Source organism: Gorilla gorilla, chromosome 18 (genome assembly GCF_029281585.2).
Source record: "Gorilla gorilla gorilla isolate KB3781 chromosome 18, NHGRI_mGorGor1-v2.1_pri, whole genome shotgun sequence".
NCBI lineage: Eukaryota > Metazoa > Chordata > Mammalia > Primates > Hominidae > Gorilla > Gorilla gorilla.
The window spans coordinates 17,439,066-17,457,187 of record NC_073242.2 but is presented as its reverse complement, the minus strand read 5'-3'; the positions used below and the strand labels follow the sequence as shown (position 1 = coordinate 17,457,187).

The 18,122-nt window shown below is 46.6% G+C and overlaps 1 protein-coding gene across 2 annotated transcripts in view; it reads right to left on the bottom strand.

The window, feature by feature from the left end:
* Positions 1 to 18,122, bottom strand: part of XYLT1 (xylosyltransferase 1) — a 367,921-nt gene that overhangs the window by 156,187 nt on the left and 193,612 nt on the right. The window lies entirely within an intron of this gene.

Here is an 18,122-nt window from a genome sequence, read left to right as displayed (position 1 = left end):
TGCGGAAAGAAACCAGCTGCAATTTTTCTTTTTTTTTTTTTTTAGAGGAATGCAGCCCTTGTAGAATAAACTTTACGCTAAGTCCTGGAGCAAAGCAAACTTGTGACACTCTTGTGCTTGAGTTTGGCTCTTCATGTGTGTACATGGAACAGAAGTGATGAAGTCATTTGGGGTCAAGACAAAGATCAGGAGTCATTCTGGAGACCACGCATGGCATGGATGTTTCCAGAAGGGCTGGACCCCAAACTCAGCTCCTCCATGGGTAAATGGGTCCTGGTTACTTTGATCAGTCGAATGATCAAACGCATCCTTCAACCAATGCCCCAAATTGTTTCTGCAACATGTTGCTTCTGCTTAAAGCTCATTCCCAAGGCCTTAATCTGAAAGCGTATCCAGTGTCCTACAACACGGCCCCTGACCTCTGAAGCCACAGAGAACAGTAATGGCTCCATATAGCTGCCCCAGTTGCTATGGAAACACAGGGGCAATGGGCGGCATCCCTGCTAGTCCTCCTTTTAAGGAGGGCTGAAATATGCCTCTTACCAGTTCCCAAGGAAAAAGGTGTCGGGGCCTGAACAGCGGATCTGCAGGGGTACCCAAGAGCAGCTGACCCTCAGCAAGGCTCCCACCCAAGCAGGTCAGCAAACAACTGCCTGTGTTTTTTTATAAATAAAGTTTTATTGAAACATAGCCATACCTGTCCATTTGTGTATTGTCCATGGCTGCTTTCCTGATACAATAGCAGAGTGAATAGTTGCAATAGAAACTTTCTGGTCTGAACAGCCTAAAATATTTCTGTCCAGCCCTTTAAGAAAATGTATGCAGACCCCTGCTCTGCTGGAGTGTGAGTTAAAAGGCCTCCTCCTCTGGGACTGGGTTAGTTGCTTCTGTCCTCACCATCCACATACGACTTAGTGATGGCCTGGAGAAGAAGGTGCCCCTAGGACTGGGCATGGTGGCTCACACCTGTAATCCCAGTACTTTGGGAGGCCAAGGCAGGTGAATCACTTGAGGTCAGGAGTTTGAGACCAGCCTGGTCAACATGGCAAAACCCCATCTCTACTAATAACACACACACACACAAAATAGCTAGGGGTGGTGGTGCACACCTGTAGTCTCAGCTAACTCAGAAATCTGAGGCAGGAGAATTGCTTGAACCTGGGAGGCGGAGGTTGCAGTGAGCTGAGATTGCACCAATGTATTCCAGCCTGGGGGGAGAGTGAAACTGTGTCTCAAAAAAATAAAAAATAAAAAAGATGCCCCTCTAGCCTCTGCTCCATTGCTCCTAGCAGTAAGCACGAATTTCTCCTATTTGTTGGAGGCTCTGACACTAAGACACCTTGTGGCCATTCTGTAAGCTGAGTACTGCTATGACTTTCATTTTGCAGATGGGAAACTAAGCACCCATGAACAAGTGACTTGCCCAGGGTCACCCAGCTAGTTGGCGGTGAAGCTGGAATTCAAACCAGGCAGCTCACAGGCCCCACACTCTGGGCTACCAGGGACACTATCCACTTCCAGGAAATTGTATGATCCTTATTACACCCATCACCCAAAACCCTTAAGTACTGCAAGCTGACACTGAACCACAAGATCTGGCCCCTCCCACCCAGCTAAATGAATCTGCTAGAGGTGTGTGACCTCCAAATTGCAATCTTCAGGCTGGCTAGTGGCCTATTGTGTTGCAGGAAGTCATACAGAGACAGTAAGCAGCAGCCACGAAGCACGTGGAGTTTGAGGCTGCGGGAGCTGGGAGGTAACAAGGTAGGAGGAAGGAAAAAGAACCAAGAAAAAAACAGCTGACCAGTCCATATTGGGTCACAGGGCAGCTACTGGTTGTACACAGGAACTGCTTTTATATCCTGATCTATAAATGAGGGCCTTCTGCTTCTGGTCTTTCTTATTCTCCACAGATACCTACAAAAAAATCCCCTTCAGTTGGTACCTAGAGTACATCTTTATCCTTGTAACCTAAACAAAACCTGCTGATGTTCCTCTTTTCCCTTTTTTTCTATCCAGAGGCCCTTGAAGAGTCCGAAGAGTCCCAAGCAGCCTCTCAGGCGCATTTTCTGAGCTCTTACCATGAGCCAGGCACCACAGTAAGTTATTCACAGGTATTACTTATAGGGTACTGACAATTGGATGTATTTATCTTGCCATTTTATAGAATGAGGAGCTTGTTGTGATACGTTCTTCACTATGGATCACGTGCTAGGTGTGATGCTAAGCCCTTGGATGCAGTACCTCACTTAACTCCTGGAAATAATTTCCAACGTAGGCACTACTGTTCACCCACCTTACAGAAAAGGGTGGAAAATAAGGTTGGGGATGTTGAGTAATTTGCACAAATTCATGTTGGGGAGGCAGTGAACTTGCATCTGCCTGATTCTAAAACCTGCTATTGTATCACGCCTCTTGTGTTTTGCTGAGAAGTAAATCAAGAAGCATTCAGTTCCCCTGCAGTGGAATAATGGGTATCACCGTCTTTGCTCATATTAGCGTCTGTCAGGATGGAGCTGATGGGGCAGGGGTGGCATTCAATAAAGCTATGAAAAATCATTTCTGTTCCATTCCTTCTAGGCATGTGTTAGGATTGTATGTCCCTATCCCTTGCATATTAGGCACAGACAGGAAACATGCTATGGCCAAGAGCAGTGACTGGAACCCATAAGGTGTCATTCCCTGGATACCACAATATCCAGCCACACTCCTGCTGGTGGAGGTCATGCATCCCTGAGTGAGGCCCATGTGGAGTAGAGACTCCACCAACCCTCAGTGTGCAGAAATTGACCCCTGCTGCTTTGAGTCACTGAGATTTGGGGGATCTGTGTTACTGTAGCATGGTCTAACTCATCCCGATTAATCCAGGAGCTAACCTGATCTCCTTTCTTCCTTTGAGCTGAGTCAGGTACAGGAGCCAATTTTTTTCTCCCTCCAACAGACAGAAAAATCTATTGACGACTCCCATGCTCCAAGAACATAAATTTAAATTCTGTCCCTAAGCCCATTTTCTAGGAGTTTCTAGAAATGTCTAAAGGGCAGGGAGTAAGCCAGAAGAGCTACTGCCCTGATGGACATCTTCGTTTTCTCTCTTCAGACATATCCTAAGTGTCATTCTGGGGCCCTTCTCTTTCCTTGTTATCAGCAAGTTTCCCTGCCACACAACAGAAAGCCTCCACAAACCCCCATTTCAAAAGCTCCTGTTCTCCATCACTTTCTGGCTGAACTTTGCCAAGCAAAACCAGACAGAAAACACTGCGATCATCTCCCTCCACCCCCCACGGCCAATGAAGCTAATCTGACAATCAGAGAATGGCCAATTCCTCTGGCTAATGTGTAATATCAGGAAGAGGCACCACCATTGATTCTGATGGGACTCATGATTAATACCCGCTCTCTACTCAAGACAGGCCACCACAATGGCGATGATTAGCTTGTGGTGGCCCTGTGAACTTCTGCCTGGCCCCAGATGCTACTCAGCTGCCATGGGAACCCAAAAGATTTGAGTATAAGAGGGAAGGAAAATATTTTGTCTTCTGGAACAAAAGGGCTCACAGATACTAGATCGCTTCCAGAAAAGTCAGAGAGAGGCGCAGTCAGCGAGAATTGGAGTCCTGAGAATTTCTGTCCCTCAGAGTCATTGTCATTTTCTATAGTGACTGCGGCGTTCTCTCTGGCTTCCCCCCTCCAATTCATTTTTTTCTTTTCTTTTCTTTTTTGAGATGGAGTTTCACTCTTGTCACCTAGGCTGGAGTGCAACGGCGCCATCTTGGCTCACTGTAACCTCCGCCTCCCAGGTTCAAGTGATTCTCCTGCCTCAGCCTCCTGAGTAGCTGGGATTACAGGCATGTGCCACCATGCCCAGCTAATTTTTGTATTTTTAGTAGAGACGGGTTTTCACCATGTTGGCCAGGCTGGTCTCGAACTCCTGACCTCAGGTGATCCACCCACATCGACCTCCAAAAGTGCTGGGACTACTGTGATAAGAACACTTAACATGAGATCTACCCTCTGAACCAATTTTTAAGTGTGTATTATTGTTGACTATGCAACTATAGTGAACAATATAGTACTATATGCAACATACGGCAAATTGTTGTATATTGTTGCATGTACTACTATATTGTTGGCTATAGTACTGCACAGCAGGTCTCTATGGCTTCTTCATTGTGCATGCATGATTGAGATGTTATGCCTGTCCATCAGCAACTCCCCATGCTCCTCCCCAATCCCCCAACTCCTGGCAACTACTATTTCACTCTCTGGTTCTAGAATTCGGACTATTTTCGATAGCTGATAGAAGCAGAATAAATACGTGTACTATCTGTCTTTCTATGACTGGTTTCTTTCAGTTAGCATAATGTCCTCAGAGTTCATCCATGTTGCTGTATGTTGCAGGATTTTCTTCTTTTTGAAGCTAACATCCATTGTGTGTATATGCCACATTTTCTTTATCCAGCCATCCAAGGATGGACATGACATATCACTTCATGTTCCCCCTAACTCTTCATCTGACTGCCAAGGGGCAAACAGATTTTGGCTTTTCTGTCCTTTCTGTGGAGACTCAAGATCCAGAAAGCCAAACCCAGGATCCCTTCCCTTCGCAAAACCAATCTTGGGAGGTCTCCAGGCAGACCCATAAAAAATAACCATCATATGCCCAGCACCCAAGTGGCCCATGCTCTGTGTTCTTTGAATCTTCTTGAAAACTCACCAAAACAGACAGTATTAGTACTCCTTAAGAGGAGGAAACTAACGCAGAGAGAGGTTAAATAACTTGACCGAGGCTACACTGCTAGTAATGAAGTGATTCAAACTCTCTGTGTCTCAGTTTCCTCATTTAAAACATTGGGATGATAACACCTTGGTATCCATGGGGATAATAATAATATCCATCTCAGGCCGGGCACAGTGGCTCACACCTGTAATCCCAGCACTTTGGGAGGCTGAGGCGGTCGGATCATGAAGTCAGGAGATCGAGACCATCCTGGCTAACACTGTGAAACCCCATCTCTTCTAAAAATACAAAAAATTAGCTGGGTGTGGTGGCACGCACCTGCAGTCCCAGCTACTCAGGAGGCTGAGGCAGGAGAATCGCTTGAACCCAGGAGATGGAGATTGCAGTGAGCCAAGATCGTGCCACTGCACTGCAGCCTGGGTGACAGAGCGAGACTCTGTCTCAAAACAAACAAACAACACCTCACCTCTTGGGTAATTCAGTGAGGAAGAGTGTATGTAAAACTACTAGAACATGCCCACCACACAAAGCTGGAAGAAGAATGAGCAGTAAACCAGACTGGGGAACTCTACCAATTAACACTCTCTCTCCCCTGACAATCTCTGCCTAGAGGACAGATGGGTTATTATTTCGCAATTGTGATCAACTGGCATCATCTTCTCTATTCTTAATCAATCCAACTCTCTCACCTTGAGTTATTTATGCTAATGCAACCCTTTGACTTACTTTATTTTAATGTACTTATTACAATGATTGCACATTCAAATGTTTGCGCGCAAGCTCCAAAACTCTAATTGCTCTGCTGTTGCCTTACCTCTAAGCTGCTGCTAGAATCCATTTTTATTCTGGAGAAATAATTAAATGCAATAATGTCCTCCATTCCCATTCAACCTTGGGCATGTTTAGAGTCAATTTCAATCAGGTAGAAATATGCTAAACATAATATGGCTCCGAGAAGCAGGTTACCTGACCCACGCTGCTGCTGCAAAGACACGTGGGTCTGTTTCCATTTTTCCCAGGTTCTCTCGGTTCAGGATGAATCAATACTTAGTCTACTGAATCCTGGCCCCTTGCTCCCATTTCTGAGGGGTGGGGGTGGGTTGCTGTGATTTTTAAACTATCCACCTTTACTCTTCTTGTTTATGTAGAAAGAGCACCAGGTAGGGATGGAGAAGACCTGGGTACTAGGATTGCATTAGCCGATGTCCAATTTTCTTATCTGTAAAATGATGTGTCCCGAATGTGTGTTACTAACCATTCTGAGTTAGTTATTAATCAATATATTCAATGAACAAAATTCTGCCACTTCAGCTCATTAAAACAATTCGATGGACCTTAAGAGACCAGGAACTGAGGACACAATGGAAGCTTCAAAGGGTATCCCGTCTGCAGCCCTATCCCTCTATTATCGTCTGTAGTAGCACACTGAGATTCAGAGGTCTGGACTCAGGAAGAAGTGAGTTTGATTCCTCCCTTCTCCATTTGCTGGGGTTCTTCAAGCTGGGACAGAACATTTCGCCTCTCTGTGCCTCAGTTTCCTCATCCATCCCAGAGAGCCGAAGATGGCACCTACCTCCCAGGGACTGAATCGATCAAGCATAGAAGATAGTGCCTGACACGTCCAAAGTGCTTAAGAAACACGTATGTCTTAGGTTCCATTCCAAGCCTGTTGCACGTACTAACTCATTTAATCTCCATGATGAGCTGATAAAGAAGATGCTATATTTTCTACCCATTTTTCAGATTGGAACATTAAGGTTCAGGGAGGTTAAATGACTAAATCCACACACCTAGGAAGCAGAGGAGCCAGGATTTGAACCCAGGCTGTCTAGGTCTGGAGGTCATGCCTTTCAATACCCCACTGCCTCTCCGTAGCTATTAGGAATAGGGACAGGGCCAAAGGGAAACCCCAGCCAGGTGCACTGCTCACACATGAGGGCGCCCGGCCCACCCGCTCATCGTGACCAGTTTACGGCTTCCTTTTGTGCCATGTGCACGCACAGCCGGCTGGGTAGTTATTTGCTGTTGAACTCAGTGTCCGAGGCTTCGTTCCAATCACCAAGGCTACCAAGGCCACTGGGAGGGACAAACGGGGAGAGGCCTGCACCTGCTTCCAAAAGGACCTCCGTGCCAGGGTAGGCGAACGGTGGAAGCACAGTGTGTGTGGCTGTACCAATTAGGACATGCAATTACCCAGGCTGCCAATGCAAATAGACCTAACAGAGGCCCCTCGCCCAGCTCATCTGCATGCACAAAAGGTGGCTGGCCAGCACTGAGAAACCCGTGGACCACACTGGACGCAGGCAGGCCCTGCTTTAACAGAACCCTAAGTAAAAAGCCCTTTGCAATGTAGCATCATGTTAATGGGATGCAAAACAGCACAGGGTGAGGCACGAAGGAGTGAGACTGATAGGGCTGGGTTGGAATCTAGTCTCTGCTCCTTAACTCTGAGACAGAGGGCAAGAGGTTTAACCTCTCAGAGCCTCATTTTTCTCATCTACAAAAGAAGGGGGTAAGAAGACCTACTTTACAAATGTAAGGTGGGGATTAACTAATATGTCATGCACATATAATTCTATTTAACAAAACAACATTGGGTGAGAGGCTTGATATATGTTAAGCACTCAAGTGGCAGCAGGATGATATTTTAAGCTAGCGCCTTGTCACTTGATGAGCAAGTCTGAGTCTTTGTTTGTTTGTTTGTTTGTTTGTTTCAGACGGAGTCTCGCTCTGTCGCCCAGGCTGGAGTGCAGTGGTGCGATCACGGCTCATCGCAAGCTCCACCTCCTGGGTTCACGCCGTTCTCCTGCCTCAGCCTCCCGAGTAGCTGGGACTACAGGCGCCTGCCACCAAGCCCGGCTAATATTTTTTGTATTTTTTAGTAGAGACGGGGTTTCACCATGTTAGCCAGGATGGTCTCGATCTCCTGACCTCATGATCTGCCCGCCTCAGCCTCCCAAAGTGCTGGGATTACAGGCGTGAGCCACCACGCCCGGCCAAGACTGAGTCTTTTTGGAAAGGCAGAGTGTTGAGGCACAGTGGGTTGAAATGTGGACCCTGGCCTTTGCTCACTGTGTGGCCCAGGGCACAGTGCCTAACTTTGTCTGCCTCAGTTTCCTTCTCTGTAAAATGGGGACAATAATGAGTACCCAGTCTAATGAGACTGTTACGAGAATTAAGAGTCAATGAATTTAAAACACTTAGCTTAATACCTAGAACTTAATAAATATTAGGTATAATTTATTAAAATAGAATTGATGATTGCAATGGTGACTTAAAGTGGTTCTTAAAGCGTGGTCTGGGAACTGTTGGGGGTCCCTGAGGCCTTCTCAGGGGATCTTTAATGACAAACTATTTTCACGATAATATAAAGACATTATTTTCCTTTCTCGCTTACTCTCTCATGAGTGTACAGTGGAGTTTTCCAGAAACTCCACTGCATGTCATACTGCATCAGAAATCAGAAGCAAATGTGAGAATCTAGCTGTCTTCTATTAAGCCAGGTGTTACAGAGATTTGCAAAAAATGTAACACAGTGCCTTCCTTCTTCCTAAATTTGTTTTTGTTGGGGAAAAATATGCATACTTTTCATAAATATATTTTATATACACAAGTAATAGGTTATTATGACGGTTTTTAAGTGAATTAATAAACATTTTAAGAATGCCTTAGTTTAAATATTACTGTATAGGAAATAATTGATAGAACCTACCTAAACCAAAGCTCTTTGGGGTTCCTCAATAATGTTTGAGACTATACAGCAATCCTGAGACCAAGTTTGAGAACTACTGACATAATACATAAGTACAATCAGAAATATTTACTGATTATTAAAAGTTTAGGATTCTTTTATGTAGGCTGTTTTGCTACATGCCAAGCCTTTAGATTTGTATTTTACTTCCATACACAATACACACACACAGAACAGATAGAAATCGAAGTTGAGTGATAAATACTTTTTTTTTTTTTTTTTGAGACGGAGTTTCGCTCTTTGTTGCCCAGGCTGGAGTACAGTGGTGCAATCTCAGCTCACCGCAACCTCCGCTTCCCGGGTTCAAGCGATTCTCTTGTCTCAGCTTCCCAAGCAGCAGGGATTACAGGTGCCTGCCACCACGCCCGACTAATTTTTGTATTTTTAGTACAGACAGGGTTTCACCATGTTGGCCAGGCTGGTCTCAAACTCCTGACTTCAGGTGATCTGCCTGCCTTGGCCTCCCAAAGTGCTGGAATTACAGGCGTGAGCCACTGCGCCCGGCCGATAAATACTTTCCTATAGAGAGAGGAACCCAGGCCCCTCAAGTCCTGAATCATCCTCAGGGAGGAAGAATGACCTGCTGTCAAGAGTTGGTCCTTGATCAAACTCTAGTCAGCCTCCTCTGCCCCCTTTTTCTACTGGGCCTCACCTTTACCTACAAAGACTTGAATGAAACACTAACACTGTTTTTCTTTTTCTTTCTTTCTATTTATTTATTTTTTGAGACAGGGTCTCATTTTGTTCCCCAGGCTGGAGTACAGTGGTATGATCACGACTCACTGCAGCCTCGACCTCCTGAGCTCAAGCGATCCTCCTGCCTCAGCCTCCTGAGTAGCTGGGACTACACAGGCTTTCACCACTATACCCAGCTTTTTAAATTTTTTGTAGAGACAGGACCTTGCTATGTTGCCTAGGCTGGTCTCAAACTCCTAGGCTCAGGCAATCCTTGGCTTCCTAAAGTGCTGAGATTACAAGCGTGAGCTACCACACCTGGCCTGAAACACTAACATAGTTTCTCACAGCTCAAGGCCACATCCCTGAGATGACCCCAGCTCCTGCTTAAAGTGACTGCTTTAGAAAACTCAAGGCTGCCAAAATAATTTACTGTTTGTTCCAGCTAACACCTCTAGACAGGGCATCATCTCCCAGCCTCTGTAAGAGAGCAGGAGCCAAACTTCATAAACAGCAGTTAGCAAACCCATTTGAGTCACACATAGACCAACCCTCCCTTCCTGCTTCTGGTAATTCTTCACTTCCCTGAGTCCACTGAGTTCATCTCCCTTCCCTCCCTCCCACCTCTCTCCTTCTCCCTTTATTATTATTATTATTATTATTATTATTATTATTATTATTATTATCATCATTATTTTGAGATGGAGTCTCCCTCTGTTGCCTAGGCTGGAGTGCAATGGCATGATCTCTGATCACTGCAACCTCCGCCTCCCGGGTTCAAGCAATTCTCCTGCCTCAGCCTCCTGAGTAGCTGGAATTACAGGCATGTACCACAATGCCCAGCTAATTTTTTTTGTATTTTTAGTAGAGATGGGATTTCACCATGTTGGTCAGGCTGGTCTCGAACTCCTGACCTCGCGATCCACCTGCCTTGGCCTCCCAAAGTGCTGGGATTACAGGCGTGAGCCACCGCACTCTGCTTCCTTCTCTCTTTAAAACCCCCAGTCACCTCTGAACAAATCCAAGTTGAGTTCAGTTCCAAGCTGGATGCTTTTCCTATTGCAACAGGCATTACTGATTAAATGTGCCCTTACCCCTTTCATAGGGTCTGGCTTTGTTTATGTTTGACGCAGCCCAAGGCCACCTAGCCTGGACCTCAAGCCTGCAAGGCTAAGTCCTTGGGGTAAAAACCGAAGAGCCCAGCAAAGCGTGCTCAGAGCCCAGCCCCTGACTTAACCCACTCCCTCTTCCCAACCCCACCAGGGGGACATGACAGTGACAGTCACAGCGCTCAGAGCACCCAAGGGACTGCAGGCAGGTGGCAGGGAAAGATCTGAACTGGCATCTTCTGGCTCTTTCCTTATCAGCATAAGAGACAGCTGTGTGGTACAGAGATACACAGCAGAGGGCGAAATAATGGCAGAAAAGAAAAAGATGAAAAGGAAGGAAATGCAAGAGAAAATGGAACGAGAAGAAGAAACAAACATCAGCTATTGTTTACTATGTGCTGATTACCTACCAGGCACAGAGCTAAGCCCGTGGCTTGGCATCGCTATTCATTCCTCAAAATTATCTCAAAAAGTAGGTCAGGGGTCAGCAAAACACCCTACCACCTGCTTTTGTCAATGAAGTTCTTCCAGAACACAGCCATGCCCATTCGTACACACACTGAAGGTGGTGCTTTTGTGCTAGGATAGCAGAGTTGAGTAGCTGTGACAGAGACTGCATGCCCAGAAAAGCCAACATCTGGCTCTCCGCAGAAAAAATGAGTGCCCCTTCAAATGGGGCCACTGAGGCTGAGCCAGGCTTGCCCAAGGTCACTCGGTGGGTAAGAGGCAGGGTCAGAAGTGACGCACAGGAGTCAGACTCCAGAGACAACATGAGGTTGCAAAGTCAGACCCGAGGACAGAGGGAGAGAGAGCAGAGCCTTCCAGAAATGGCAACAACCATGTCTGTTTTGGAACAAAATGCCTCACACACAGAAGAGCTTTTCTATGGAGAGAGGCCTCCTATCTGTTTTTTGTTTGCTTGTTTGTTTGTTTTTAAGTGTCCCGAAGGCTGGCCTCTTCTTCGTTACTATTTGAACACAGTTTGCCTCTAATTAATTGTAGCATTCCATTGCATTATTCCACAGTTATGGCCACAATACCCAAAGATCCAGAGAGAAAGGGGGTGTGGTAGAGACACAGAGAGAGAGACACAGAGAGAGAGAGACACAGAGAGACAAAGAAAGAGACACAGAGAGAGAGATACAGAGAGAGACACAGAGAGACACAGACACAGAGCAAGAGACACAGAGAGAGAGACACACACACAGATAGGCACAGAGAGAGAGACACACAGAGAGAGAATGTGAACAACCCAGTCTTGCTTTAATAATAAAGCCTTCTGCGTACCTCTCAGGCAGGGTTTCTCAAGGACAGCGCTGTTGACATTTGGGGCTGGATAACTCTTTGTTTTAGGGGCTATCTTGTGCATTGCATGGTATCTAGCAGCATCTGTGACCTTTACCCACTAGACCCCAATAATGTGCCCTTGTTACAACCAAAAATGTCTCCAGACCATTGTCAAATGTCTCCTGGAGTAGGAGTGGGGCAAAATCACCTTCCCACCCCCGACCCCTGCTGGGAACCAGGGCTCAAGGGCCCATGCTGGCCGATCTCAGCTGCTCAAATCCTGTTCCCACTCAGAAACAGCCTTTCCCTCATTTTCAAACAGAAACAGACCCTGGCATCCAGCCAGAGCAGTCAGAATAGGAGAGAGGCTGGTATGAAGAGAGCTGGCTGGAGAAAGGGCCAGAGTTAACCAAGGAAGGGTATTCCAGAGGGGACAGAGGGAGGAGGCTGGCTGGGGTGACCAGGGAGAAATGGCAGCTGCATGAGGAAAGCGGGAGAAGTTAGGGTTCCCGCTAGGGAAGGATGACACAGAAGAGGAGGGACACATTCATTCGGGCAGTGGATAGTCTTTGAGTTGATGGCATGTCTTTTATTTTTTGTTGTTGTTGTTGTTGTTGTTGTTTTTGAGACAGAGTCTCGCTTTGTCACCCAGGCTGGAGTGCAGTGGCACGATCTTGGCTCACTGCAACCTCGGCCTCCGAGGTTCAACAAATCCTCCCACCTCAGCCTCCCAAGTAGCTGGGATTACAGGTGCACATCACCATGCCCGGCTAACTTTTGGTACTTTTAGTAGAGACGCGGTTTCACCATGTTGGCCAGGCTGGTCTCGAACTCCTGACCTCAAGTGATCTGCCTCCCTTGGCCTCCCAAAGTGCTACGATTACAGGTGTTGAGCCACTGCGCCCGGCCATGTCTCTTAATTTAAGCCAGAAGCCACAACTGGGACCAATGGCTCCCTCAGGCACACAGGTGTCTGGTTCACTCTGTAGACTGTTTTCATTTGTTTAACTTAATCTCGGCCCACATTTCAAAATCTAGAGAGTTCATCTAAAACTTTGGATTTCTGCCCCTTCTGGAAACATCAGGGACCTGACAACACCGAGCTTAGATTTCCACGCATGACAGTTGTCTTGAGGCTAAGTAGCGGTCCCATGGTCTCCAGAAGGGGCATCTGCTCTGTCCGGCCCGGCCAGTGTCCCCTTAGCCCTCTGGCATGTCTGCACGCGGTGACACTGCTTCCCACCAATGACACAGGCTCTTCCGGGAGGCCTTCTACCTCCTGAGCTTTGCCTCGGAGATCTCAGAACCCCAAAAAATCCTTGTATTCCAGAGTGTTTGATGGAGGTGGCATTGTCCCTAATGAGGTGTTCTGGAAGTGTGTGGTGGCATTTCCAGTTATCACAATGATTGGGGGATGCTGTCGGCAATGAGTGGGTGGGAGAACATCAGAAACCCAGCAGGACAGGGGAACACGCATGGCTGGACAATGAAGAGCTGTCCTGCATCCTGCGCATCTTCTGAATGTCCCCAGATGTCCTGTGCGTAAACAACTCATTTATAATTATCCAGGCCAGGAGACTAACTTAGATTTACATATGATACAACATTATTATGAATGGTTTTAACATAGCTGAATTTTCTAGGAAAGTAACTACTGTTTCACTCAAGAAGAGATTTTATATCACTTAGTTTGACCACAGTTTCAGAAAATTACATCATCAAAGGCCACACAAGCTGTGGCTGTGAGTCACCAACACACACATCCATTCCCCACCTGCATTTGTAACTACTGAATTCTCACTAACTCGATACGCAGTAGCTGACCTCTTCATGTATCCTCCAGCCCCTTGCAACCGAAGTGTGGACCATCGGCCAGCAACATCTGCATCACCTGGGAACGTGTTAGACGTGCAGAATCTCAGGCCCCAGCCTGGACCACAGGAATCAGGGTCTGCACGTTAACAGCATCCCCAAGCAATTCGTCTGCACATCAAAAATTGAGAAGTACGCCAGGCATGGTGGCTCATGCCTGTAATCCCAGCACTTTGGAAGTCCGAGGTGGGCAGATCACTGGAGTTCAGGAGTTCGAGGCCAGCCTGGCTAACATGATGAAACCCTGTCTCTACTGAAAATACCAAAATTAGCCAGTGGTAGTGGTGGGTGCCTGTAATCCCACCTACTCGGGAGGCTGAGGCAGAAGGATCGCTTGAACCCGGGAGGCAGAGGTTGCAGTGAGCCAAGATCATGCCACTGCACTCCAGCCTAGGCGTCACAGTGAGAATCTGTCTCAAAAAAAAAAAAAACATTGAGAAGTGTTAATGTTGTTGCACCCATCATTCATTTGGTCATTCATTCATTCATTCATTTATTTTGGAGACAGGGTCTTGATCTGTCGTCCAGGCTGGAGTGCAGTAGCATGATCTCAGCTCACTGCAACCTCTGCCTCCCGGGTTCAAGTGATTCTCCTGCCTCAGCCTCCCAAGTAGCTGGAATTACAGGTGCACGTCACCATGCCTGGCTAATTTTTGTATTTTTAGTAGAGACAGCATTTCACCATGTTGGCCAGGCTGGTCTGGAACTCCTGACCTCAAGTGATCCACCTGCCTCAGCCTCCCAAAGTGCTGGGATTACAGGCATCATCATTTAAATAATAAAACATATTATCTGTTTATAAATTGCTGTCATATATTTCTTCTTCATACTATTTTAGCAGTCTATTGATCTTTTTTAGAGTTGTGGGTGTTTAAGTAGGTTAGAATAAGGCTGGATTTCATTTCTGGTTGGGTGAAAGGAATGTTTTAAAAGATTTGTGACATTGAGCAGGGCTGGGTCTGCTAGGGTTAAAATCACAGGTTTATTCATTCCACAAATGTTATTTGGGTGTCCACTCCCTGACAGATGGGGCAGGGGAAAAGGATATAGGAAGGGGAACTAAAGTATGCTTCCTGCTGTTGGTGGAATTCTGAGAAAAGAGAGGAAAGTAAGTATGTATATAAGTTATTTTAATATAGGACCAAAAGGGAGTGTAGGGATGGGTGTGCTCAGGATTTGAATTTCATCAAGGGTGTGGAGCCTCACATGGTCTGGGGTCCAAGGAGAATGGAGGAGACTTCACAGAGAAAGCAGTTTTCCAGCCTCATCTTGAGAAGAAAGGAGCAAGACAGACAAAGGAAAAAAGGGCTTTCCAGGCAAGGGCAAAGCATGTACAAAGGTGTGGTGAGAGGACCAGCCCAACTCCTTTTATAATAACAACGATCCCAGCTAACACTTAGTGAACATTTACTCTAATGACTGAGCTACACACTTTATATAGATTATCTTTAAAACTCCCAGAGCAGGGCCGGGCATGGTGGCTCACATCTGAAATCCCAGCACTTTGGGAGGCTGAGGCGGGAGAATTACTTGAGCCCAGGAGTTCAAGAGTAGCCTGGCCAACATGGTGAAACCCTGTCTCTACTGAAAATACAAAAATTAGCTGGGCGTGGTGGTGTGTGCCTGTAATCCCAGCTACTCGGGAGGCTGAGGGAGGAAAAACGCTTGGACCCGGGAGGTGGGGGTTGTAGTGAGCCAATATTGCGCCACTGCACTCCAGCCTGAGCAACAGAGGGAGACTCCATCTCAAAAATAAACAAACACATCAACAAACAAAAAACCCCAGAACAACTCTACTGGGTAGGTGCAATTAGTATCCACATTTCACAGGTGAAAGTATGGAGGCATAGAGAGGTTAAGTAACTTGCCTCAAATCACACAGCATGGTTATAAACTTACATTGTTACTCCTGTGGGCTGTTAACAACTACCCTTGGCTCAGTGCCCCACAGGTTTCTAAAGTACCCCCCCAGGAGGAAACACCGCTTCCACCAAAGGCCCTGGAAGAAAGCAATCACTAAGTGAGCTGATCTTTGGCCTAGGGTGGGGACGGGAGGAGTCCAGAAGTAAGAGTTATCTGAAAAGCCTGGGTTCCTGGTGTAAAGTCCTCTTGCCTGGCTGCCTGTGATTCATTCTCTACCTCTGTTATTTGAGATTCATTTGTAGGTTGGTGCCACGCCCCTGACTCCTGAAAGCCCCAAACCACAATATTCTATTTGTCCCCTGGTTTTATTTCCCTATACACCTTCTCTGTCTCTCTTGATTCAACTCCCAGGAAGCCCTCTTGTCCTAACCGTCATCCTTCCTCCCCAACATTCTCCGATCCAGGTCCTCTGGGACGGGGCACTTAAGGAGACAAATGGGTCTCCTGCTGTTGAAAGACATCCAGTTTTCAAACTCATCCTTTGCCTGTGTGGGCCCTATCCCCCCACACACACCCTGCCACAGTGGGTAATGAATGGTTCACTTGTAAGCTCATTACCGCAGGGCCTCTAAAGAAATGGAAATGCTCACGGAGCCAGAGACATAAATAAGGAGAGGCGCCTGTAAATAAATAAATATAGATGCACATACACACACACAAACCCAGTTAATTTCTATCATCTGAAAGCCGGAGCCATTTGGGGTGGGGAGAGAAAGAAATGGGCTCCTAATATTGCCATCCACGTGATTTCAGAACTGAGCTTCCCCAGCAGCTGCTAATAAATTATTTTTACTATGCAGAGGTACAAATGAATATGCTGCTGTCACCCCCTAAATCTCCTTTATGAGCATGTGTTTGCCTTGGCCCAACCTACTGGGGACAGGGGCTTCCGAGCAAGTTTTCATTGGCCAAGTTCCTGAAGGAGGCTGCCATCTTGAAGGTCTGCTCTCTGTAAGCTGCGGGTGCCCCACTGGCACTTCCTGTTTATGCCTGAGATTGGCATGGCCTGCAGGACATCCAATGTCGATTGGAAGGCCACAGGAATCAAAGTGACAGCAGTGCCTACGCTCAAGCTTTTGGAAAATGATTTCTGCAGCCTGGACTGAGAGCTGCTGTTCACAAGATGGAATGTACCCCTCTTGGCCATATACTTCAATGGGCCCTGACATTTTCTACCAAGTTTCAGGGTGGATATGCAAAAACCTCATCACTACCAACTTTCGCGTGCACTGTCATCATCCAGAAGGAAACTCTGGTCACTCCCTTTGGAGGCAGTGTATCCAATGTCCAGTTCTCCAACTGTTCAGAGCAAGAAGTAGGCCATGGAAATCATGGTGATCATGATATGCTACCAGGACACGATGGGCACCGTCCGATGAAGTTGTTATAAATGTATGCCCTGGAGTCACTCTTGAGGATTTGAAATCCAGCTCTACCACTTCCCAGCTGTGTGACCTAGGGAAAGTCGTTTACCCTCTCTGAGCCTTGCTTTCCTCCTACGTAAAATATCTATAATATCAAAACCTCACAGGGCTAAAAAGATACGCTGACCTAACCCGTGCAAAGACACAGTTCAGAATAGTTAGCAGTTAATAAAAGGTAGCGGTTACCCACATCATTTCATGCAAACTCCTACAACGACCTTTCATACACTCATTCACAGATATTTACTGAGTGCCAAGTACATCTTAGGTGCTGGAGACATGTCTGTGAATAAGACAGACAGATGCCTGCTCCTATAGAGCTTATATTTTAATAGCATGAGACAGACAACCATCCTACCAACAACTCAATAAACAGATTCTATCACAATGTTGGGCATCTGTTATCTATTTTTATCTATTTTATTTTTATAATTTCAACTTTTATTTTAGATTCTGGGGATCCCTGTGCAGGTTAGTTGCATGTGTGTATTGTGTGATGCTGAAGTATGGAGTATGATTGACCACTTCACCCAGGTAGTGAGCGTAGTACCCAATGGTTAGTTTTCTAACCCTTGTCCCCCTCTAGAAGTTCTCAGTGTCTACTGTCGCCATCTTTTTGCTTTTTGTTTTTCCAGACAAAGTCTCTGTCATCCAGGCTGGAGTGCAGTGGCGCGATCTCCGATCACTGCAACCTCTGCCTCCGGGGTTCAAGAGATTCTCCTGCCTCAGCCTCCTGAGTAGCTGGGATTACAGGCATGCACCACCACACCCAGCTAATTTTTGTATATTTAGTAGAGACGGGGTTTCACCATGTAGGCCAGGCTGGTCTCAAACTCCTGACCTCAGGTGATCCACCTGCCTCGGCCTCCCAAAGTGCTGGGATTACAGGGGTGAGCCCCCCGGGTTCAACCTACTGTTTTCATCTTTATGTTCACGTGTACTCAATGTTTAGATGCTAATTCCAAGTGAGAACATGTGGGATGTAGTCTTCTGTTCCTGCGTCATTAATTTGCTTAGGATAATGGCCTCCAGCTGCATCCATGTTGCTGCAAAGGACCTGATTTTGTTCTTTTGTATTACCCACTGTTCCCAGATGTGGGAACTGAGGCTCACAGCGGTTATCTCAGCAGGTTTATGAGCCAGAGTTGTCCCACCCAGGAGAGTTTTGGAAGTGACAGGAGCAACCGGTAAGAGAGGCCGGCTGCCTGGCTGACAGGTAAAAGCTTTGTTTCCTCCTCCTCCTGCCCCTCCTGCCCCTCCTGCCCCTCCTGCCATGATTGACAGAGTGAGACGCCTCCCTGCGAACATGAGGCATCTAGTTCGGGTAGACAGTTTGCTACTGG